This window comes from Tamandua tetradactyla, chromosome 15 (assembly GCF_023851605.1).
Source record: "Tamandua tetradactyla isolate mTamTet1 chromosome 15, mTamTet1.pri, whole genome shotgun sequence".
NCBI lineage: Eukaryota > Metazoa > Chordata > Mammalia > Pilosa > Myrmecophagidae > Tamandua > Tamandua tetradactyla.
Genome location: NC_135341.1, coordinates 24,570,350 through 24,595,119, shown reverse-complemented (window position 1 = coordinate 24,595,119; position 24,770 = coordinate 24,570,350). Strand labels below are relative to the sequence as shown.

The window sequence follows — 24,770 nt, the reverse complement described above, 5'->3', positions numbered from 1 at the left end:
GCAAACTCTTCCTACTTGGATGGAATAATTCAACAGAATCACTAAAAAATGTATTTGCAATGGTGTTAAGGTAACAAATTGTCTTACAAGGCATGAAAGTTTATTAATAATCTACAATAGTACTACTGCAGAGAACAAAATTTAAACCATAAATTTAAACCACTTGGAGCACCAGATCATTAAAATAGTTCCCTCACAGGCAATGGAGAATGTAGGAGTCTAAAATATTTACTCCTTTTCACTATATTCAGGTGAAACTAATGTTTTCTAAAGGCGTCGTCTGAGGAATCATGTTATTGTTAGCATGTTACCAAGGCTTGGTGCGTCCTTATTTCCTTATTCATCTGAAAGGGAAAGGAGGACGTGCAAATCATTGCAATGGCTTTGGTGGCCGGCAAAGTAAAGCCAGATACTGAGAGTGAATTAGGGTTAAAAGTCAGTCTTCATTTCCATGACTCCCCACTTCACTGGCAGGACAGCACACAGAAGTACATGGAAGGATACCAAACTTTATAATCGCAGACACATTCAGACATGTACAAGAAATAATATTAGAAAACAACACCTACACTTAAAATATGGGACATTCTTTGATTTCCCCTATTCTGCAGTTCTTCTCCTCCTGCCTCTCCCTTTCTAAAGTTTGATGAGATACATTCAACTGAATTCACAGTCCATGAATGAGTCATAACCAGCAGCTCGAAAAGGCAACATTCAGAACCCCTGGAAGTGGAAGATCATCATCTCACTTTATTGCCATCTACTTACGGGCCTTCAGAGAGGAGTATTACAAATACTATCTTTTTTCCCAGCTTTGAGTAGGAGGCAGAGGAAAGGAAGGCAGGGAGAAAATGAAATGTCTGGTGAATAAAAGTCTCTATTTTTATAGAGAATACAAGTCTGTAGCTTCTCCTAGAACTGGACTTTTGGAGTCCTTTGAGTTGTTTTTTTAAATTTATTTATTATATTTGTTATAGTTTTAGCTGAGGTATATGAACTTCCAGAACACTAAGTGTAAACTCAAGAATACTAGAAATATTTTTTTAAAATATAAATGTGAAATACTCAATATAAATTCAAGTACTATGAGCAGGTACACTATACTTTCTCCTGCATTAACAAGAGAGTAGAGGGAATTACTCCATATTTTGTATTGGGGGTGACAGAAGTGGGTGACTACATATGTGTTTATATTACCTATGTACAATAATTCCAATATCTTAATGTGGTGGAAGGATACTAATATTATTTTATTATATTAAAGTTTTTAAAATTATTATAAAATTTCCCACTTTAATCATTTTTAAGTGTATACCTCAGTGGAATTAATTACATTCACAATGTTGGGCAAACATCACGACCATCTATTACCAAAACTTTATCATCAACCCAAACACAAATCTGCATTGACTCTCATCTCCCCCTTCCCCTAGTTTCTGGTACCATCTAATTCACTTTCTGTATATATGAATTTGCTTCCTCTAGATATTTCATAAAAGTGGAGTCATACAACATTTTTCCTTCTATGTTATGCCAATGGTTTTGAATTCTTTCATTCTTTAACTAAACATTTTAAGTGCTTCACTAATATACTGTGTGATATCCAGAGGCATGTGCAGTTAAGATGGTGAGTGACTTAAAGAACACATCCTGGGAGAACAAATGAAGGAAGGAACCGGCAATGTTGTATATAGACAAAGAAAGCCTGAGGTGCCTAATGTCCCCATCCAAAGGACAGTACTGGGTCCAGGCTGTCAGTATAGAGACCATCGCATTGAGGATGGGAATGCAGAGAAAGATATCTAAGATCCTTTCTAGCTCTGATGTTTCAAGGCCTGATGCATTACAGTCATCTAACAAGCTATGTGAATCCTATAATTCCACTCAAACATGTTTGATTTATTCATGTGGCTAATACTCAATAGAACTTATATGTTAGGATCTACTTTTAGCTTCAACCTTCTCTAGAATCAGTCACTGAAATTTTCCTACTTATTACCAAAATTCATTTCTGCAGAATGGAATTTTGTATAAAGTGGGCCTAAGACAAAGTAATTTAATTGTGAAAGTGTGAAAAAGATCTTCTTCTAACAAGCTGTTTGCTCTACTGAGCATCCATAGTTTGAACTTCAAGGACAGCATTGAATTGCAGCTCCAATGTATTTCTTGTAGAATCAGAATTCTTTTGTTGCCTGTTTTTTTTTTTTTTTAAAACACTGTAACTGAAATTTTAATTAGGTTTCCAAAATGTGACCTGAGACCATGACAGGATGGCCTAGTTTAACGTCACACTGCCTTTAATAGTATATGATTAGAAATAGATGACCAGTCTTTTTTTTTTTTTTTTTTTTTTTTTTTTTTTTTTTTTTTTTTTTTTAAAGGAAAGACAGAGAGAAGGAAGGAAGGACAGAAGGAAGGAAGGAAGGAAGAAAGGGAAACATTTTTAAACATTTTCTTGTTTTATTGTATTCTGCTTCCCCGCCTTTGCTACATGGGCTGGGGCCGGGAATCGAACCGAGGTCCTCCGGCATAGCAGGCAAGCACCCCGCCCGCTGAGCCACCGCGGCCCGCCAGATGACCAGTCTTTGAAACACTCTGACATCATGCTCTCACAATTTAAAATGTTGAGGTTATGCATTCAGATTATTTATTTGTTGTTTTGTTTTGTTTTTTAATTAGAGCAATTATAAGTTTATAAAAAAATCATGCAGAACTACAGAATATACAGAATCTCCACATGTCCTGACTTACACACAGTTTCTACTATTATTAATATTTTGCATTAGTGTAGTATCTTTGTTACAATTGATGAAATAATATTATAATAATGCTATTAACTATAGTCCACTGTTTATATAAAGGTTTTCTTTTTCTCATGTAAAGTTCTATGGGTTTTTGTATGTGTGGTATGATGGTTAGGTTCATGTGTGAACTTGGCCAAATGATGATGTCCATTTGTCTGGCTAAACAAGCACTGGACTATCTGATTGCTATGAGGGAATTTCATGGATATAAATCATGAACATATTGGTTGCAACCATGGCTGACTATATCTAGAGTCAGCTAAGAGGAGTGTCTTCTGCAATGAATGATGCTTAATCTAAACACTCAACGGCTTTTAAAGAGAAGTCAGAAGAGAGAATCCCTCTCCATGATTCAGCCAACCAGACTCTCCTGGGGAGTTCGTTGAAGACCTTCATTGAAGCTACTAGCTCGTGGCCTGCCATACAGATTTTGGACTCTTCTATTACCAGTGTTGCATGAGACACTATTGTAAATCTCATATTTGCAGATATCCCCTGTTGGTTGTTTCTCTGAGAACCCTAGCTAACACAGTTTCATACCAAGAGTGGGGTGGTTCATGAGAAACAGAATTTTAAAAATGAGCTTTTACCTGCCATGTGGGAGACCCAGGTTCGATTACCAGCCCATGTGCTTCAAAAACAAACAAGCAAAAAACAAACAAATGAAAAACGAAACCAAAAAAGAAAAATTCAACAAATGGTGCTGCAATAAGGAGATACTCACATGGAAAAAAGAATGAAATGTGACCCCACCATACAGCATACACATACAAAAATGGGTTTTTACAATAGGTTTTGTACTCTGATTAGATTCAAAGCTACTAATGACTCTATTTCCAATAATCAAGATGACACAGACAGTCCATGGCATGAAGTGGCAATAGAGCTACGCAAAATATCACATTTAATTCTGCTAATTGAACACTCATATGCGACAAGGCTCTAGGTAACAGTGTTTTCGACACATTAATAGAGTTTTGTGGAGTTAAAAGATATAATGATGTTGGTTCACTGTTCCTAGATACACTAGATACAGTTATGACGGAAAAGGATAAGCTTGCGGTTTGCTTGCGGTTTGGCCCAACCGCTAAACTATCGGGGACCCTCTACTCCTCAGCTTCTCACTGCTTGCTAGACGACACTGCCGCATGCAGAAAAGGGGCTCGAGCCGGGGGTCTGGGTCCAAGGGGCGCGCGCAGGAGACCTCGCTGCAGGTCTAAAGGACTGGAGGCCGAGCCAATTAAGGCATGAAGCGAGGTAGCTTTATTGTTGGTAAACGCTTATGCCAGGGCCGCCAGTAGCTAAAGACCATGAGGCTTGAGGAGCCCTGGATTATATACAGTTTGAGGAGAGGCGAAGTTAGGGCGTGGCCTCCAGGGGAGGGTAGCCAATCACACAGGGAGGACGGATGAGTGACTGTGACCATAGAGATGCTGTTCCTGAGTGTACCCGTAGCAGAGGATTGTTGGGTAGGTGGAGGACTAAGGAGAAGGCCAATAGGGTTAGAGAGACAAGGCTGCATCATCACTAGTCGCCGGTGAGGCTTGTAATTCAGAGGCTTAGAAGAACCGGACGTGCCAAAATGGCGAGGGAGGGAGAGAAAGAGACTAAGCTACCAGGCCATGAATAAAATTATGCCACATAAACTGAAGGTATCAAATTTGCAGCTTAAGTGCCGCATGAAAATGTGAAATTCCCATGTGTGCTCTGAAGGAAAATCTTATTTTCTGTGGCCACAGACTTGCGATCTCTGAAAACCAGACCCAGAGCCTCCTTGTTTGAGTAGACGATTTGCAGTGTAAACTGAAATTTCAACCTTGCAGGGTATCTGCTGTTAAAGTAAGGGCATTGATTGGAAAGGAGTAGGATCCTACAAATTGGGATGGAGACATATGGATTGATAATGATGGCAATGGGGACATGGTAACCCTAGATTCTGTGCACTCTTTTCTAGATAAACCTGTAATGATCTGTCCTGAGGAAACAGTCACCCCACCTCCAGCTTGTCCTAAGGAAGCAGCCACCCAATCTCCAGCCTGCCCTGGGTAGAAGAGCTACCCAACGATTTCCAATCAGCCTAGAGAAAACAGCTTCCTGGCCTCCAGTCTGCCATGAGCAGTCTGCGATCCAACTTCCACCTAACAAGATTAATCCTTCAGTGGCTGCTAAGCCTGTAACGATCTCTTCTGCAGAAAAAGCCCTCACTCTTCTGTTTTCATCTCACCAGATGAAACCGCAATGGAATGCCCTGAGATAACTGACTTGAAAGACTCCTCTAATTTTTTTCATGACCCACTCCCACCACCCTTCTTTTCTTCCAGTCCAATAACAAGACTAAAGTCCTAACAGGCCCTGAAAGGTGAAGTACAAAGTGTGAACCATGAGGCAGTACACAATACTCAGAAGAACCATATGAGTTTTCCAATGCATATAGACAGAAATCAGGTGAATATATGTGGGAATGGATATTAAGGATGTGGGACAACAGTGGAAGGAATATAAAATTGCATTAGGCTGAATTTATTGATATGGGCCCACTAAGCAGAGATTCTGCATTCAGCGTTGTAGTACGAGGGGTCAGAAAGGGCATTAACAGTTTGTTTGGGTGGTTGGCTGAAACTTGTATCAAAAGGTGACCAACATTACATGAGGTTGAAATGCCAGGACTGCTCTAGTATAATGTAGATGAGGGGATCCAAAAGCTTAGATAGATTGGAATGTTAGAGTGGATTTATCACAGAAGACCTGCTCATACATCCCAGGGATATCCAGAGGATACACCTTTTACCAGAACTGTGAGGAATAAATTTGTGAGGCTATCTCTATCATCCCTGAAGAGCTCTGTAGTTATTCTTCTCTGCAGGTCAGATATTACTATGGGAACTGTCATCACTGAGATAGAAACTTTAAAAACAATGGGAATGATCAGATCTCCAGCTGGCAAAAGTCACCTGGATGCATATAATCGCTGAAGACAGGGTGGGTATGGCTATCATAATGGACGCCAGATTCAATGCAGCAGTCAAAATATTCTGACTCGCAGAGACTTATGACATTGATTAGTTGGTTAGTAGATCATGGGGTGCTTAAAAGTACAATAGATAGGCAGCCTACTAAATTCTTGTTTGAGCTGTATAAGTAGAAGAGTTCTAGGTCAAGTGCACAAAAATCTAACCTGAATTATAAAAACAGAGAGTCATGGCCCCTTAATCAATTGCCAGACTCAAGGTCCTTGAATGAGGAGAAAACCGGGTACCTTTGGGGAAGAACCCAGTTACACTGTTAGAAATTTATACTGTTAATCTTCAGTCTTCCTCAAGGAGACCCACAACCTTTCACCAGGGTAAATGCACATTGTGGAAAAGGAAATGATCAGATATTTGGGGGATTATCAGACACTGGTTCAGAAGTGACATTAATTCCAAGAAACTTTCTAGGTGTCTCTTAGTACTATCATGCCCTGTGATTAAAGTCAATGAAAAACTGCAACAACCCATTCTAGCCCACTACCAATAAGCTAGAAACTTCAAGAATGAAGGCAAAGAATCACAGCCAGCTGAAGTGCTTGTTGAGGGTAGAGGGAACATGGAATGGGTAGTGGAAGAAGGTAGTGATCAATATGAAGTATGATCATGTGACCAGTTTTACAGAAAAAAGGACTACATTAGTATGACTATTTCTTCCTTGTTTTGTAATGAGGTTGTTTGTATTTGTACATAAAGCAAATGTCTTTGTTTTCCTATTTATCTTATCCCCCTTATCATATGACATAAGTTGTATTGTTCACGTTAATATATTTAAGTTATAGGATATCAATTTTAACAGTGAATGTTATCCAAGGACTTGTACCCTATTCTGGAGAGATTTAGTGCATTTCTGGTCATACACAGGGCAGTTGAGTATTGTTAGGTGGGAAAAAATGTATCTATATTGTTTTCTATTTAGAGATTAAGTATGGTTTAAAGTGATGTGTGTAACTGCCAAGTAGTAAAGGGGTGGACTGTGGTGGTTAGGTTCATTTGTCAACTTGGACAGGTGATGGTGTCCAATTGCCTGTTCAAGCAAGCACTGGTATGTCTGTTGCTGTGAGGACATTTTGTGGACTTAAATCGTGAGCACATTGGTTGCATCCACAGCTGAATACATCTACAGTCAGCTAAGAGGAGTGTCTTCTGCAAGAGTGATGCTTCATCTAATCAACTGAAAGTTTTTAAGGAAAATTCAGAAGGGAGAATTTCTCTCTGCTTCAGCCAGGTAGCCTTTCCTGGGGAGTTCATTGAGGACTTCCAGCAAAGCTACCATCGTGGTCTGCCCTATTTTGATTTTGAACTCTCCTATTCCCAGGGTTGCATGAAACACTTTTTATAAATCTCATATTTACAGATATCCCCTGTTGGTTCTGTTTCCCTGAGAACCCTAACTAATATGTGGGGTAACTTATATACAGTCTACAATTTTCCTTTTTACCTCTTTTGAAACATACAATTCAGTGGCGTTAATTACATTCATGAAGTTATGCTTCCATCATCATTATTCATTGCCAAAACTTTTCTATCACCCCAAACAGAAACTCTTTACCAATTAAACATCAACTCCCACTTACTTGACCCCTGTTAAACTTCATTCTAGTTTATGACTTTATGAATTTGTATATTCTGCTTATTTCATATAAGTAAACTCATACATTTGTCTTTTTGTGTCTGCCTTATTTCACTCAACATGATGTCTTCAAGGTTGATCAATATTGTAGCATGCATCAGAACTTCATTCCTTTTCACAACTGATAACATTCCATTGCATAAACCCATTTGTTTATTCCCTCATCTGTAGATGGACATTGGGGTTGCTTCCACCATTTGGCAATTCTGAATAATGTTGTTATGAATATCAGTGTGCAAATATCTGTTGAAGTTCCTGCTTTCAATTCTTTGGAGCTATATATCTACAAGAGGGTATGCTGGTTTGAATCTGTGGTAGACTCTAGAGAAACCATGTCCTTCTATCCTCATTAAACATTGCTGGCTGGGAGCTTTTTGATTGCTCCCATAGACACATGACCCTCCCAATTGTGAGTGGTAACTTTTGATTGGATGGTTTCCATGGAGATGTCTCCACCCATTCAAAGCGGGATTGCTTATGGGATTCCCTTAAGAGGGAATCATTTTGGGAAAAGCTACAGAGCCTGTACAGCCAGAGACGGTTGGAGATGAAGAAGGAAAACACCCTTGGGGGAGCTTCATGATACAAGAGACTGGAAGAGAAAGCTAGCACACATTACCATGTTCTCCATGTACCTTTCCAGTTGAGAGAGAAACCCTGAATGTCATTGGCCTTTTTGAACCAAGGTATCTTTCCCTGGATTCCTTACATTGGACATTTTTATAGACTTGCTTTAGTTGGGACATTTTCACAGCCTTAGAACTATAAACTAGCAACTTAATAAATTCCCCCTTTAAAAGTCATTCTGTTTCTGGTATATTGCATTCTGGCAGTTGGCAAACTAGAACAGAGAGATTCCCAGGAAATATGATTGTTCCATATTTAACTTTCTGAAGAATTGACAAACTGTCTTCCATTGTGGCCACACTATTTTGCCTTCCCACCACCACAGTATGAATGTTTCTATTTCTCCACATCCTCTCCAATGTGTTTATTTTCTATTTTGAAATAATAGCTATTCTATTAGCTATATGGGTGTGAAATGGCATCTCATAGTTTTGATTTGCATTTCCCTGATGGCTAATGATGTTCAGCATCTTTGCATGTATTTATTACCATTTGTATATCTTCTTTGGATAAATGTCTATTCAAATATTTTTGCCCATTTTTTAATTGGGTGGTTTGTCTTTTAGTTACTGAATTCTAGGTTTTATGTATTTATTCTGGGTGTTAAACCCTCAGGAGATGTATGCTGGAAAAAAATACTTTCTTCTTTAATTTTGATGAAGTCCCATTAATTTTTTCTTTTGGTGACTGTGCTTTTGGTGTAAAACTAAGAAACCAATGCCTAACATAAGGTGCTGAACATGTTTTCCTATGTTTTCTTCTAGTTTTGCAGTTTCAGTTCTTATATTTAAGTCTTTGATTTTTTTTTTTTTTTAGTTATTTTTTGTAAATTATGTATGGCCCCTACTGCACAACTTTGTTCTTTCACATATGGTTATTCTTGTTCTCCTGGCACCATCTCTCAAAGAGATTATTCATTCCCCATTTAGTGGACTTGACACCCTTGTCAAAGATCAGCTGGCCACAGATGTGAGGGTTTATTTCTGATCTATCAAATTGATTCTATTGGTTTATATGTCTGTCCTTGTGCCAGTACCATGCTGTTTTGATTACTGTAGCTTTGTAATTAAGTTTTGAAATCAGGAAGTATGAATCCTCCAACTTTTCATTTCAAGATGATTTGGGCTATTTAGGGCTCCTTGCCCTTCCATATGAGGTTGGTGATTTGCTTTTCCATTTCTTTAAGGAAGGCTGTTTGAATTTTTATTAGGACTATGTTGAAATGATGTCATCTTGGGGTACCATGGTTACTTAATAAATGTAGTAAGTCTTTCAACCCATGAACCCAGACTGTCTTTCAATTTATTTAGGTCTTCTTTCAGCAATGTTTTGTAATTTTCTGTATACAAACCCTTTAAATTCATAGATATTTGTTTGTTTAAGTTACTATTGTAATGGGACATTTTTCTGGATTTACATTTCTGATTGATCTTTCTGTGTTGACCTTGTATGTTAATACTTTGCTGAATTCATTTCTTTGCTCTACTATCTTTGTTGTAGACTTTTCAGCATCTTTTATGTATAGGATCATGTTATCTGCAAACAGGGAGAGTTTTGCTCCTTTATTTCCTATTTGGATGAATTTTACTTCTTTTTCTTGTCTAATTTTTATGGCTAGAACTTCCAGTACAATGTTGAACAACAGCAGTGACAGGGACATCATTGTCTTGTTCTAGGAAATATTTTAGTCATTCACCATTGAGTATGACATTAGCTGTGGGTTTTTCATATAAGCCCTTAAAGATTTTAAGGATGGTTCCTCCTATTCCTAGTTTTATGATCGTTTGCCTCAGGAAGTGGTGCTAAATTTAGCCAAATGCCTCTTTTGCATCAATTGAGACCAAGTGTTTTTTTTTTTTTTTCTTTGTCCTATTAAGATGCTATGTTACATTAATTGATGTTGAACCACCCTTGCATGCCTGAGATAAATCTCACTTGATCATGGCATATAATACTTTTTATGTGCTGTTGGATTTGGTTTGCTAGTTTTTTCTTGAGGATTTTTGCATCTATATTCATAAGGGATATTGGTCTGTAATTTTCTTTTCTTATGGTATCTCTTTATGGTTTTGGTAATAAGGAGGTGGTGACATCATAGAATGATTTAGGGAGTATTTTCTCCTCTTCATTTTTTTTTTTTTAAGTTTGAGCAGGATCAGCAGTACTTCTTCTAGAAATGTTTGGTAGAATTCACCAGTTAATCCATCTGGTCCTGGACCTTTCTTTTTTGAGAGGTTTTTAATTACTGATTCAATCTCTTTACTTATTATTGCTTTGTTAGGACCATCTGTTTCATTTTGAGTCAGTGTAGGTAATTGATATGCTTCTATGAATATGTCCTTTCATCTAGGATATTTAATTTGTTGGCATAAAACTGTTCATAGTGTTCTCTTATAATCCTTTTATTTCTGTGTCTGTAGTAATTTCCCCTCTTTTGTGGCATATTTCTCAGGGACTGGAGCCTAGCCATGCTTAAAATTTTTTAATCCTTCTCTCCCTCTCTACATTCACTCTCTGCCCTCCGTACCTGTAACCCCCCTCTCTGTTCCCCCCTTCCCCCTCTTGTTGTAGACCGCCCATTTCCGTAGCTCACCACTAAACCGTAAGCCTTCCTGTTATTCTCTTCACTCCTCTATACCTAACCTAAGCCCTCAGCCTAGCAACTGCCTCCTGCCTTGTGTGATTGGCTGTCCCTTCCTGACGTGTGCGCCCAAGACTCCACCCCTCCCCGAGAGTACTTAAGCCCCACGCTTACCCCGCTCTGGGTCGTCCGAGCCCCGGGGTTTTCGGACCCCAGACGTCTCACTCCTCGGGTTCCCGGGTGGCCCATCCCGGAGTGTAACAATAAAAGCTTAAAACCCGAATCTGGCCTCAGTGAAGACTTCTCGCGACCGCCGGCTGGGGAAAGCGCCGGCTCCAGCTTACCCAGGTTAATTCCCTGCGAGCTCGCCCCAAACCCACCCAGTGTACCGGTCGCGCGGCCCGGCTGAAGCTATCAGCGGCATCTTTTATGCCTGATTTTAGTCACACCACTGCCCTCTAGCCTTCATAGTTTCTGATGAGAAATTGGCATTTAGTCTTAATGGGGATCATGTGTATGTGATAAATTGTTTTTTTCTTGCCACTTTTGGTATTCTCTATATTTTTATCTTTGGTATTTGACATATCAGAGTAGGTTTATTAGGGTTTGTCCTATTTGGAGTTAATTATACTTCTCAGTAATATATATATTTATCTTTCATAAGATTTGGCAAATTTTGAGCCATTATTTCCTCAAATATTCTTCCTGCCCCTCTTTTTTCTTTCCTCTTCTGGAATTCCCATAATTCATACGTTGGTATACTTCATGTTGATCCTCAAGTCTTAGAGTCTGCTCACTTTTTTTTTCATCTGCCCACTGTTTTCTCTATCTATTCTCTGGCACTTTGATTTTAAATTGTCTTGCCTTCTAGTTCACTGATTCTTTCTTCTGCTGATTCAAATATGCTTTTGAACATGTTCAGTGCATTTTAAACCTCCAGTAGTGCTTTTATCCCCACAATTTCTGTTATATTTCTTTTGAAACTTTGTCATCCTTCTTTTTGTTCACATATCATCTCTATTTAGTTTATTTCTATCCACATTTTCCTTTAGCTTTTTGAATTGATTTAGGAGATTTGACTGAACATCTTTGATTATTTGTTTTATTATCTGTGCTTCCTCTGAAGTTTTTTTTTCCTCATTGACTGAGCCATCTTTTCCTTTTTTTTTTTTGTATGTCTTGTAATCTTTTATTGATATTTGGGCACTTGATTGTTTTGATGTGCTAACTCTGGAATTCAGTTTCTCCCTCCTGCCTGGAGTCTAATAAAATAGGCTGCACAGTATAGCTGTTCTTCAGTGTTTGTTGAACATATACTGTACCTTTAAAGCAGCCCATGTTTAACAGTTTTGATTTTCTCAGGTCTTTTTGTCCCTGCCTCTTTCTCTGGGCATTTGCAGGAACTTTTCAGATTACCCTATTATGGGCAGTTGCTTTGCCTCCAGGAAAGTATTTCCTTTCTTCTATTCCTCCTCTGAAATCCTAGGCTTTTCTCATTCTTTTAATACAAATTTTCTTCCCTAAAAAACTGTGATTTGTTCAATTCCTTTCCTGAGCTCTGGGCACCTTTTCAATCCAGTTTTCAACTTTGGGTCTGTTCTGCCTTACAGTGGCTCAATTTTCCCTTTTTGTGTGGCTTTTCTTCCTCTGACAACTTCCACATTAAGTTTATCCTGATCCAGGCAGCTACATGGAGTTAGTATTCAAAACATCTGATCTTTCCACTTTATGTACATTAGCAATTAGGGACCAGACTGGGGCTGTGCACAGCTTTTCAGTAGCTCTGCCATGGATCATTCTGTATTCTAGGAGACTGCTTTATATGGATGCTCATGCCAACCACAAGGGCTCTGCCTTGAGTCCTTGTGACCTTGGGGCCCCATGCCTGCATGCATGTGAGCTCTAAGTCACTGCTACATGTGGCTCTTTGGTCAGGAACTATAGCAGGAGGTGACCAGGATGGAACATTGCTGTTAAGGCTCTCTTAAACTGCTGTGAGACCAAGCATAGAGGAGGGTTTGGACTAGCAGTCTTGAGATGCTTTCTATTGATGTTTTTACCCCCTTTGATTCAGAATTTTTGGAGTCTTTCACCAGTCTCTATTGTCCTTCAGAGTTCCAAGAGAGTTGAATCTGCCCTTTTATTTAGCTGTCTTTAAGTGTATGTTTTCAGGGATGTCTTACAAAGCCAACTTGGTGACAATACTTGCAGCCTGATTCAGTTTTATTTCCTAAATTTCCCTTTCTTTATTCCTTTGTCCATCAATACACCATCTATCCATCCATCCATTTAACAAACATCAGCATTTACTGCCAGGCATTAGAGACAGACAAACCAAAAGAAGAAAATGGTCCCTGTCCTTAACAGAGGTTATTAAAGTCCAGTTGGGAAAACAGCCATTTACCTAACGTAAGTAGAGCAATGTAGTTTAATGGCACTCAGACAAATTTAATGACACTACATCTCAAAGTGTGAGGTTTTACTGTTCCCTCTAGTACAGATTGTACCTTTGGTTCAGCCACCTTCACTTCAAACATCCTATATGCTCCACTGTTGAATTCACCTACATTCAGTTAGATAGCCTTGTGTTGAGAAAAAGGAGTCTCTCTGATGTCTATATACCAATATAATCACCCATATTTTCAATTAGTATAATAATTCTACATTGTGGATTTATCATAATACTACTACTAACCCCAATAATATCTTAAAATACTATTCAGAGTCACACAGAGGAAGGGAGATACTATATGAAAAAGACAAGCAAATGGAAAGAACCATTTAATATCCCTCTTAAACATCACCACCACCCCCCTAAAAAGGGGCATTTATAAGGAAACAATCCTTTAAGCACGCTTACCTTAAAACCAACACTTGACTACATGTTACAGTATTTGAAGGGCTCAGAATTCCATGGCATGCATGGCTATTTATTATCCTACTCAGTCTACATTTTTATAAGTTCAAAATTTTCCATAAAAAAGCTTATTTTAAAAAATCAATGCTTCTAGCAGGAGCTGGGCACAAGCAGAGCACAGCCACAAGAAAGGCACGGGAAAGGCAGGCTGGAGCCAGAGGAGCAGCCAGGATGGGTGGAAAGTGCCACAGTGCAGGGGAAGCCAGAGCTGCAGCCATGATGGCTGTGGTGGTGGGAAGACCCTCTGTTTCAAAAAGATAAAAGGGCATTAGAAACATTACCTGTTTCATCAGTTTCTCTTTGGTTTGTCCATAAAAAAAGGGAAATATGATTCTTGGAGCAAAATAATTTCACTTTGGAAAGAATGAAGAGCTAACTCCAAACTTGTCCCTTTTTGGCCATGTTGGATTTGACAGTCTCCCTGGCCAGCTGGTCAACAAGTCTACTTCTCAAGGATTCAACATCCTGTGTGTTGGTGAGACAGGTATTTTGGCAAATCGATGCTAATGGACACTTAATTCAACACCAAATTTGAAAGTAACTCATATACTCACAATGAACCGGGTACCCAGTTAAAAGCCAGAAGTTATGAGCTTCAGGAAAGCAATGTACAGCTGAGGTTAACCATTGTTGACATCATGGGATTTGGAAACCAGATAAATGAAGATGACAGCTACAAGCCAATCATGGAGTATACTGATGTCCAATTTGAGCCTATCTGCAAGAGGAATTGAAGATCAAATGTTCTCTCTTCAACTACCATGATACAAGGATCCATGCCTGCCTCTAATTCATTGCTGCTATCGGACATTCACTCAAGTCCTTGGACTTGGTCACAATGAAAAAGCTGGACAGTAAGGTGAACATTATTCAACAATTAAAAAAGCTGACAACATTGCCAAGAATGAATTATACAAATTAAAGAGTAAGATCAGAATGAACTAGTCAGTAATGGTGTCCAGATATATCAGTTTCCCACAGATGAAGAAACAGTGGCAGAGATGGATGAAACAATGAGTGTCTATCTCCCATCTGCAGTGGTCAGCAGCACAGAAGAGGTGAAGATCGGCAACAAGATAACAAAAGCCAGGCATTTCTCCCGGGGTGTGGTGCAAGCTGAGAATGAAAACCATTGTGATTTTGTGAAACTCCAAGAGATGCTGATCCGAGTGAACATGGAAGACTTGTGAGAACAGACTTGCACTCAACACTATTACTCTATTGGAGCTGTAAGTTTGAGGAAATGGGCTTCAAAGACACGGATCCTGAGAGCAAGTCCTTCAGTCTTCAGGAGACATATGAAGCAAAACGGAATGAATTCTTAGGAGAACTTAGAGGAAGAAGAAATGAGACAAATGTTTGTTATGATAATGAAGGAGAAAGAAGCTGAACCCAAAAAGGCAGAGAAGAGCTTCACGAGACGTTTGATTTCCTAAAACAGACACACCAAGAAAAGAAGGAAGTGGTAGACAAGAAGAAGGAACTTGAGGAAGAGGGGGGCAACTACCAGAAGAAGAAAGCAGCAGCTCCATTACTACAGCCCCAGGTCCAGCAATCTGAGACCCAGCAAACCAAGAAAGACAAGGATAAGAAAACTACAAGATTCACATAAAGCCTGGCAAGCCAAAGATGTTCCTGCATTTTTCTGCTTTTAGAGTAATAGTGTGTCTTTTGCTATATGCATCCTTTTATTATATTTTTATTTTTTACTCTTCTCCAAACACCAATAACTACTAACTCATTTTACTGAATGTTGTTGGGTGGTGGAAAATGATAGAACAAGGGAATGACAGCAAAAGCTAGTTGCAGCTGGACTTTGTTTCTAGAAAGCAAATGGTTTATCAGTTAGGCCTGTTCAGAATGGCAGCAGGAAGCATACCTGTTACCTGTATTTTGCTTTGGACTGAGGACAGGAGGGTGAAATGCTATGTGTACATGTGATGCAAAAACCTCTCACTGCCTCAAGCAGCTGAACTAAAAACCAGAGCAGCCATGACAACCACTTGCATTTTCTTGATTATTCATCTCAGTGATTGCAAAATCCCTGAACTCACCCTGTCTCTTCTCCACACCTGCTCCAAACTAAGGTAGATTTGTGTGAAGGCAGAACTGTGGGTAAGCATTATATGAGTTTTTCATTTTAATTGAGAACATTATCTGACCTGGGTTTGTGCATTTTTTCACACTCTTTCATCTCGCTGGTTTTATATTGCATCTGAACCCCTATCTCTCAAATCTTGGCCAAGCTAGAGTGGGAAAACTGTTACAAGAAAACTTATGATTATGTTCACTTTTATTAGTGTAACCTCAATATACTTTCACAAATAGAGATCTCAAAGTTTGAACTATACAACCTTCTATGAAGGATGATGGATTTCTCAACTTGCTTGAGATAGATAAGGAATCTTTCATAAACACATCTACATTTGTTCTCAGTGGGTTAAGTGGGGAGGATATAATGACTGATTCCAAGATATCAGTACTGCTTCAAATAAAATTTTTAACTAACCAAGAGAAGAAAATGTCCAGAAATGCTTCAAATACAAAATGTGATGTAAACTGTGTGTCATCTGCACAAACTTGAGGGGGAAATTGGGAAGAACACAACACAAACTCATGAGTCAGAAAAGTAAAAATTCAATTTTATATCTGGTTTCTTTACTTAGCCCTTCAATATTAGGCAATAAAAGGAAGAAGAAATAGAACAAATCCAGTTATCTTGGGATTTTCCTCACCAAACTAGTCCTAACTGCTCTTTCTGTCCAAGGCCCCATGAGGAGATACCCCAGAGCCTCAGCAATGACAGTGAGGAACTAACCTGTATACCATGAAGTGAATCGTGTGCTTAATTTGCATAGAAAAGGACACAGTTGTTTAATCTTTTTTCAGTACCATTACTCTCTGATGCTTATCCTTATCTTGATTCTTTTACTCTCTCTACTAACAAGATCCTCCCACTATCTAACTCTGTAGTCTCCTGTTTCTTACTTGAAAGGATATTTCTCATGACCAAATAATTCATCTCTACAACTTCCTTCTGACCATTAACAGTCATATTAACAAATAAATAGGATAGAATCCTACCTACCCACCCAACCCCACATTTTTTTTTCAATTAATAAGTCTTCCATTGATTCCAATAAGGACTTTTTCTTCTTCTTTTTGTCCTCAATCATATTCTTAGGAAGAAAGAAGGAATGGTCTTCCATGAACTGATTTAGTCTTAATTAGGCCAAGTAAGGAAATCAGTTATTGAAGCCCAAATTAAGCTAGCAGCAGTGATATAAAGACAAGCTTAGGGGTTACTGGACCAGGTGTTATTATTTGTCTGCTTGTTTGTTTAATGATTCTAGTCTGAGGCTAGCTATCGCGCTGCCAAATGTGAGATGATTCTATCCTATTCTAACCATGCGCTGAATTTGCTCACCACCATACACCAGACAAAAGCTTGAATACTCAAGTTACGTGCTTGTTCCCGCTACTGCTTATGTGCGCTTTTTTGTGCCATGTAACAGAAAATACATTTTCAAATCCTTAAAAAAAATACACACAAAACAACAAAAAAAAATCAATGCTTCTGAATAGCTGAGTTAGTCCATCGTATTTTGGACCTGGAGAACACCCAAACCGTCATCAAAATCTCTGACTAGGCCCCAATTATAACTCCTTTTAGACTCTCATGGAGAAAAAACAGAACTGTTGAGAAATCTTTGAATGAATTGTGTGATATTAGCCTAGCATGAATGTTAAAACCATCAAATCCATTCTTACAGTGACATATCCATTATAAGAGAAGGCTGCCTGTCCCAAGATCAACCTCCTATGTCCCCTTAGGCTACTCCAGTAACAGCAAGAATAAAAACAATCTGGATAAATGTAGTCTGTGTGGTCTCCACAATGTGATAGGAGTTTGGCAATGAATTGATCTGAGCTAGAGTTAGAGAGGGGAACACTAACAAAGATATAATAAGTTCTAATAAAAAGAAAATACTTATCTTCTCAAGTCTCCTCCCAATTCCCACCCTTGCCTCATTACTATAGCCAGTGGTCCTCATAACAAAAGACACAGGACAAAGGTTTATCATCGAACCTGGGTCTCCCACATGGAAGGCGAGCATTCTACCACTAAACGACCTGTGCACCCACCTTCCATGACTTTTTAATCCATTGATTCAATTCACAAAAAACAGCAGATTACTATAGTGTTATAGTGGAAAGAATACCTTTTCAGAAGAAAACACCCTGAATTTTAGTCAAGACCTTGTCATTAATTATCTTTGTACCTTAAAGCGTGCATTTCACTTTCTCGAACCATGTTTACTTAGAAGAAAAATGAAGTATTTGAACCAAGTTGCTATGAGGGTAGATTTCTGTTTTTTATGGCCTGCTCCATGGGAGCCCTTAATATGAAACTACTTCAGGGTTGCAAATTCCAATGGGGAGGGGGTGGGGTAAGGGGGTGGGAGTAGGGGGGTGGGGGGTGTTAATACTCCCTTCACCTGTTTTTCGTTTTTGTTTGTTACTTCATTAAATTGCTAGAGATCCCAGAAGGCCATTGATAAAGAGAAGGGAGACTCTGGTGCACACTAGCACCAGTTCTTTGTCATGGTGCATGGCCATATGCTGACTGGCACTAATTTACTTGTTCACAGTTGTACATAAGACATAAGACATTACTCGTAAAGAGTAACTGCGGTTACTTGGATATGTAATTAATTATGGAAAAGGCTGTTATAAAATTACAATCCAAATAATTGCAGCAGGTGTCACTGTAGTCAGAAGAACATGTCTTCCCACAGACATGCACTATTTATTTATTTATTTATTCTTAAATAAGGAATGGTCCTGACAGGCCCAGTGCAATAGTGCTGGATTCCATTACTCATCAAAGGCTGAAGAATTGGCAACTGTGTGGAATTTTAACATCCATGTTCTGCCTTCATGCAGGTCTATGAGGAGCTATCTTAAGAAACTTTTGATTTTTTATAAGGTCTACAGTTTTAACCAGAAAAACTATCCAACATCCCACTTTTTCCATGACCTCAGTTCTATCTTCTATCATTGATGAATATGGAGCTTAGAATTTGATAGATGAATTTGTTTCATGTGTTGGAGTTTTAAAAATTATCCCAGTGGAACTGTATGCACACACACACACACAGAGTCATAAATGAGTGCTTCTGATAAGCGCTGTGGATTGAATCAAAGCCAATTTTCTGGTTTTGATGTTGTACTCTACATAAGATGTTACTGTTAGGGAGGCTGTGTGATGGGTAAACCGGACTACCTAGTTCATTTTCTTCTTGGCTACTGCTTTGAATCAACAATTATTTTAAAATGCAAAGTTACAAAAATTAATAGCCAAATATAAAAAAAAAACAGCAAAAAAACCAACAGCATACATTTAGAAAAGAGATGCCAAAAGTAACTGGAAAAGCTTTGCCATCACATAATTAGAGGCTTTATCATCACTGAATAACTTTCCTTCAAAAATATTTTTTTTTCATTATAATAAAAGTAATATTCATCAACCAATGTATATAAGTCATCAACATTCTTCCCCAGGAGACAAAGAGATATTAGACATTGACATTAAGGGTATGAAAATCCCAAAAGAAAAATGGGCAAAGAAATGAAGAGTTATTTTAAAAATGATCAATTCATAAAGGAGCAACAAGCATGAACTAATGCTTAAACTTACTAGAAGTTAGGGGATCAAAGCTGGCAAAAATGAAAAGTGGAAATATCTACTACTGGTGAGGACACAGAAAAATGTATCTTTGTGTATTCTGATACATGTGAATTTTTAAGGCTTTCATGAGATACAACCTGACAACCTCTACTAAAAGGTAAAATACAACCTTTTTTCTTAAATCCAGCATTTCCATGCCAGAGAATCTATCTCATTAAAAGCAAATTATATAAACTTTTCCTGTAATGACAAAACAAAACAGTACAATATTGAGATACAAAGGAGACACCCACCAGTCAGAGAATAGCTGTAAAATTATGTTATATACATACATTAATATGTATATTATATACAAATATAAACACGTATATTATATACATATATAAATATGTATATTATATACATATATGAATATGTATATGTGTGTACATGTACATATTAAATATGTGTGTATGTGCTTGGATACATGAATTACTACAATAGTATTTATGCATTTTCAGTAAAATTAGCAAACTTATTTAATGTCTTTAAAATATATTTTTAAAAGGAGTCCAAATAGATGACCTTACAAAAATTTCTCCCTTGGATTTCTTTTTCTTGCTGTTGCTACAATCAGCAGGTGCAATATTTATCCTTTCCTTGTTTCTAAGACCTAGTGCTTATGATATAAAAACCATGATCGAACGTGTCTTAGCTATGTTGTACCGTGTGTCTAAGTCTATGAGGTAAAGCAGCTCCTTCAGATGCCAGAGTTACTGAAGTATCTAAACGGCCACTTTGCAAATCTGCATAGAGCTTGACTGTCACAGCAGTCCACAATTTATTGTTAAACGGACCTTCAAAAAAATTTTGTTTTGACTTAATGTGCCAGATAAACAACACTAGGCTATAGAAATTAAAACTAATTCATTACAACTAAGGTGTCTACGGCATAAAGAAGGCAAGAGATACCCAAAATGAATTTATCAATCATGCAATGCAGGACCACTTGTACAATTAGCACAATAGGTGGAAAGACTGCAGAACCAGTAGGCAGTTCCCCTGTTAAATTATCCTGTTTATGGAAAATACTGACTCAGTAAGCATTTCTAAGCAGATAAACTAAGTTTAGTCAGATGCTTTGCCAAATCTGTAAATTGAATACACATATGTATGTATATTATGTATTTGTATATAATAAATCCTGCCTTATGTTACATTCCAATCACAACATGTAGTAACAGAGAGACCAAAAACAAAACAAGGACCAAAGCAAATAACAATAAAAGAAGCTGCCTTTTAAAAAGTCCCACACTATATACTTTTCTTAATTTAGAGTCAAATATACCTTTTAAAATTCACTTCTGTTGCAATTACCGATCTAGTTTAATTTCATATATAGTTTCATTATTTTATTGAAATTCTTAACCTGATAAAGAGAAGAATATATTTTCCTCACTAAACCCACCTCAAAAGCAGATCTGTATGTGCTAACACACACACACACACACACACACACACACACACACCATCATAGGCTGAAAGTGAGCATTAGGGAGTGAAGATAAGGTTGTTTTTAGGAAAAAGAAAAAGCCTAGAAAGATCAGATTTACTTCTTTGTTCAGCTAAGTGCTATCTAACATTTGTTAGATAAGTAGGTAGGCAGATGTGTGTGTGTGGACTAGTAAATATACAGAGAAACAAAAGAGAAAGAAAAGAAAAAACAATTCATCAATGTAACACTTTTAGAAGAAGTAAAAAAGTTCTGGAATCCATCTGTCTGTTCCATTTATTGTCCCTAAAAAAATACTTTTTTTTTTTTTTTGATATAATGATTTTGGGCATCAGAGAGAGAATGTAAAAAATTTAGAGGTATATAAACATGAAAACTCAAGATTTTGGTTGATGAGAGGATGGTAGGAGTAATATCTTCTTAGAACAGAGACTGTTTTATTTTGCAGATAAATTTGAAATTTTCCGTGCAAACTTTACAATATGATGTCTTGCTAAAGTAACTTTCATACATGGAGAAGGTTAGATGTCAGTAAGAGAAAACTTCATAGAGACAGGAGCATAGATGTCCAACAAACACCGAGGCAACCAACCAGATCTGGTGAGTACTTGACAATGATGTTTTTTTTTTTTTTTTTTTTTAAAGGAAAGACAGAGAGAAGGAAGGAAGGAAGGAAGGAAGAAAGGGAAACATCTTTAAACATTTTCTTGTTTTATTGTATTCTGTTTCTCCGTTTTTGTTACATGGGCTGGGGCCGGGAATCGAACCGAGGTCCTCCGGCATAGCAGGCAAGCACTTTGCCCGCTGAGCCACCGCGGCCCGCCGACAATGATGTTTTTAATACAAATGCTTTACCTGTACCATTTTACCAGTTGTTCCTCTAGTATTAGGATAGATTTAAACCTATCATTTAACATTTGTTTGTACAAGAATTGCTGACAAAGCCAAGCGTGCTTAATACACTGATGATGTGTTAAGCTGAGGAAATTCAAACTGCCATGGGCAAAACTCTAACCTTATGAAAAATTTTAATCACATTTTTATTGGAGAACATTATTAAGAGATACAGGCTTTCAGAACTTGACAAATTTTGTTGATGCTTTGCTGGTAGTGAGGTGATCAAAGTGTATTCTTAAATTGCCTACCACATACTGTAAACTCATCTTTGAAAATTAGGCATTGACATTTAAGCATTGGGTAAAAATCAGTCTCTGTAAGGCTGATTTTATGGAAGAGAAGTTAATAAAGAGGTCAGTATGATGAGTAATTTTTAAATTAAGTTTAGCTCCTCTTCTGTATTAATTATATGCTAAGAATCAACTCATCTTTTTATATATATGTATGCATTTTCAATCGCTATTAAGAAATAGTACTCTATTTTTTCAAAGTATTTGCTATTATTTTCTCCAAAAGCTTGATTTCTCAATACTATGATTCTATGTCTGTGGACTATAAAAGCATAGCTCTGAGAATATAAAATAATATAATCACAAGAGAAGGTGATGAATTTTTTTGTAGGTGAAAGTTTTAGACCTTTCTTTTAGCTGAATAATATTAGAGGACCATTTTGTTCTAAGTTTCCATGACTGGCTGCAAAATGGAGATAGTATTTATTCTTTCATTTAATAAATATTAAGAAAACACCACAGTGTTTCAGGTACAGAGCTAGGTGGTATTGGGATGGCAGAGAACACACTGCTTCTGCCTTTAATAAACATTTCAATCTACTGCTTTCCATCCAACTTAAGTCAGAGAGAACGAATGATTATAAAATATATTGAAATTTCTAGAATATAGGTAAGTTATATATAAAGCATTCAAAATTCAAAATAGGATTTAAAAAACAAATGTTAAATCATGTATACAACTTAATTTAGGCCTTATGAGCTTAGTGACTAATAAATATTTAAGAACTTATTTTAGCCATATCACATTTAAGGAGTAAAAATATATAGATTGGTTTATTATAAAACCACAGTTAGTACACTATCCCAATACATTTCTCTTCGGCAAGAATTTGTTTGCCCATAATATATCTAGGCATTGTGCTAATTGCTAGGGAAATAAAGATGCATTACACCCATGCACACACACATCAAGATATCAATGTTAGAGATTCAATGCATTATCAAAATTCCAACAGCCTCTTTGGCAGAATGGAAAAGCCAGTATTCAAATTCATATGGAAATTCAAGGGTCATTGAATAAATTAATCAATATTGAGGAAAAAGAATAAAACTGGAGACTTCACACTTCCTCATTTCAAATTGTACTATAAAGCTACAGTAACCAAACTGGAGTACTGGTATAAAGATGGACATATAGACCAATGGAATAGAATTGAGAGTTCAGAAATAAATATCCATGGCCAATTGATTATCAACAAGGATGCCAAGTACATTAATGGGGAAAGAATAGTTTCTTCAACAAATGGTGCTAGGAAAACTGAATCTCCAATGCAAAAGAATGCAATTGGACACCTACCCCACGTAATAATAAATTAACTCCAGAATGAATCAAGGGCCTGAATATAAGAGCTAAAACTATAAAACACTTAGAAGGAAACTTGGGGAGAAACCTTTGTCATCTTGAATTTGACAGAATTTCTTAGTAAGACCTCTAAAGCTTAAGCATCAAAAGAAAAAAAAAACACAAAATGGACACCATCAAAGTTAACTTTTGTACATTCAAGTACATTATCAAGAAAGTGATAAAACAACAGAATGGGAGAAGGCAATTACTCACCATATATCTGATAAGGGTTTAATATCTAGAACATATAAAGAACCACAACAACAACAAAAAGACAAATGACTGAATTTAAAAATGAGCAAAGGACTTGAATAGATATTTCTCAAAAGAAGCTATACAACTTGCCAATTAGCATATGAACAAGTTTGACATAATTAGCCATTTGGGAAGTACAAATTAAAACCACAGTGAGGTACTACTTTATACCCATTAGGATGGCTGTTATTAAAAACAAACAAAAAACACTGAAAATAAGTGTTGGCAAGGATGCAGAGAAATTGTAACCTTTACACATTGTTGGTGTTATTATAAAATGGTGCAGCTGCTGTGGAAAACTGCTTTAGGGTTTGGCTGTTTGGTTGGGATTTTCAAACAAAACCTGCACTTCTTTAATCCATGTCTTATGACTAAGCAGAAACTAACTAAAATGTGTATTGCAAGCATCATTAATGAATAATTCCCAGTGATTCCATACACATGCTTTCAAGATTACATTAACTAATTGTGATTGTCTTACTAACAGATGAAAACCATGCACAGCACCAGCAACATGAGAGATATGGACCTCTCAATTTGAAAATAGTGTGATTAGAAAGCATGACTATCCTCATTTCATCTCTAAGTTATAAGTTGAAAGCACTTAACTTTTAATCAAAGATTTTTAATGTTGAAAAATTGGTTGGTTCATGTAGTCTACAGATCTCGCAACTGTCGCCTGTGGAACACAGGGGTCGATGTGGAAAACTTTTAGCATGGAAAGTTGGGGAGTGGTAGTTATGTGGTGGGAATGATGGGGAACTGAGGGAGAGACAAAGCGGGTGAGATTTCAGACTCCTCTCAACTACAAAAATAAGGTCTCAGCTTGTATCTCTTTCTTATCTGAGGGTTTCATATCAGGTTTTGTTTGAAAAAGGAATTGCACTGCCAAACCAAAAACACATACAATTAAAACCTGTATTAGTCTAATCACCTCATTTTCTGAAGATGAAACAGCCCCTAAATTGAAGACCTGGACTAAATTTGGTATCATCCAAATCTCAGTCTCACAGTCTTTTTACATTACCAGGGTGCTGTTCCTAATTTAATTTTCAAAGAAAAGATCAAAAAAAAAAATACATAGTATTCTACGCTTGAAATCTTAAACTATATATAAATATTTAAGCTGTGACTATCAGAATTTTAGAATTCCGAAGCAAATTTCTGAACTTCCAAAGCATCTAAAAGTGATATCAGTATCAAGCATGAAC

The 24,770-nt window shown here is 37.3% G+C and overlaps 1 protein-coding gene and 1 pseudogene across 7 annotated transcripts in view; one reads left to right on the top strand and one right to left on the bottom strand.

The window, feature by feature from the left end:
• Positions 1-24,770, bottom strand: part of FHIT (fragile histidine triad diadenosine triphosphatase) — a 1,619,043-nt gene that overhangs the window by 494,844 nt on the left and 1,099,429 nt on the right. The gene's annotated exons all lie outside the window — the stretch shown is intronic.
• On the top strand, positions 14,074-15,200 carry LOC143656982 (septin-11 pseudogene; annotated as a pseudogene).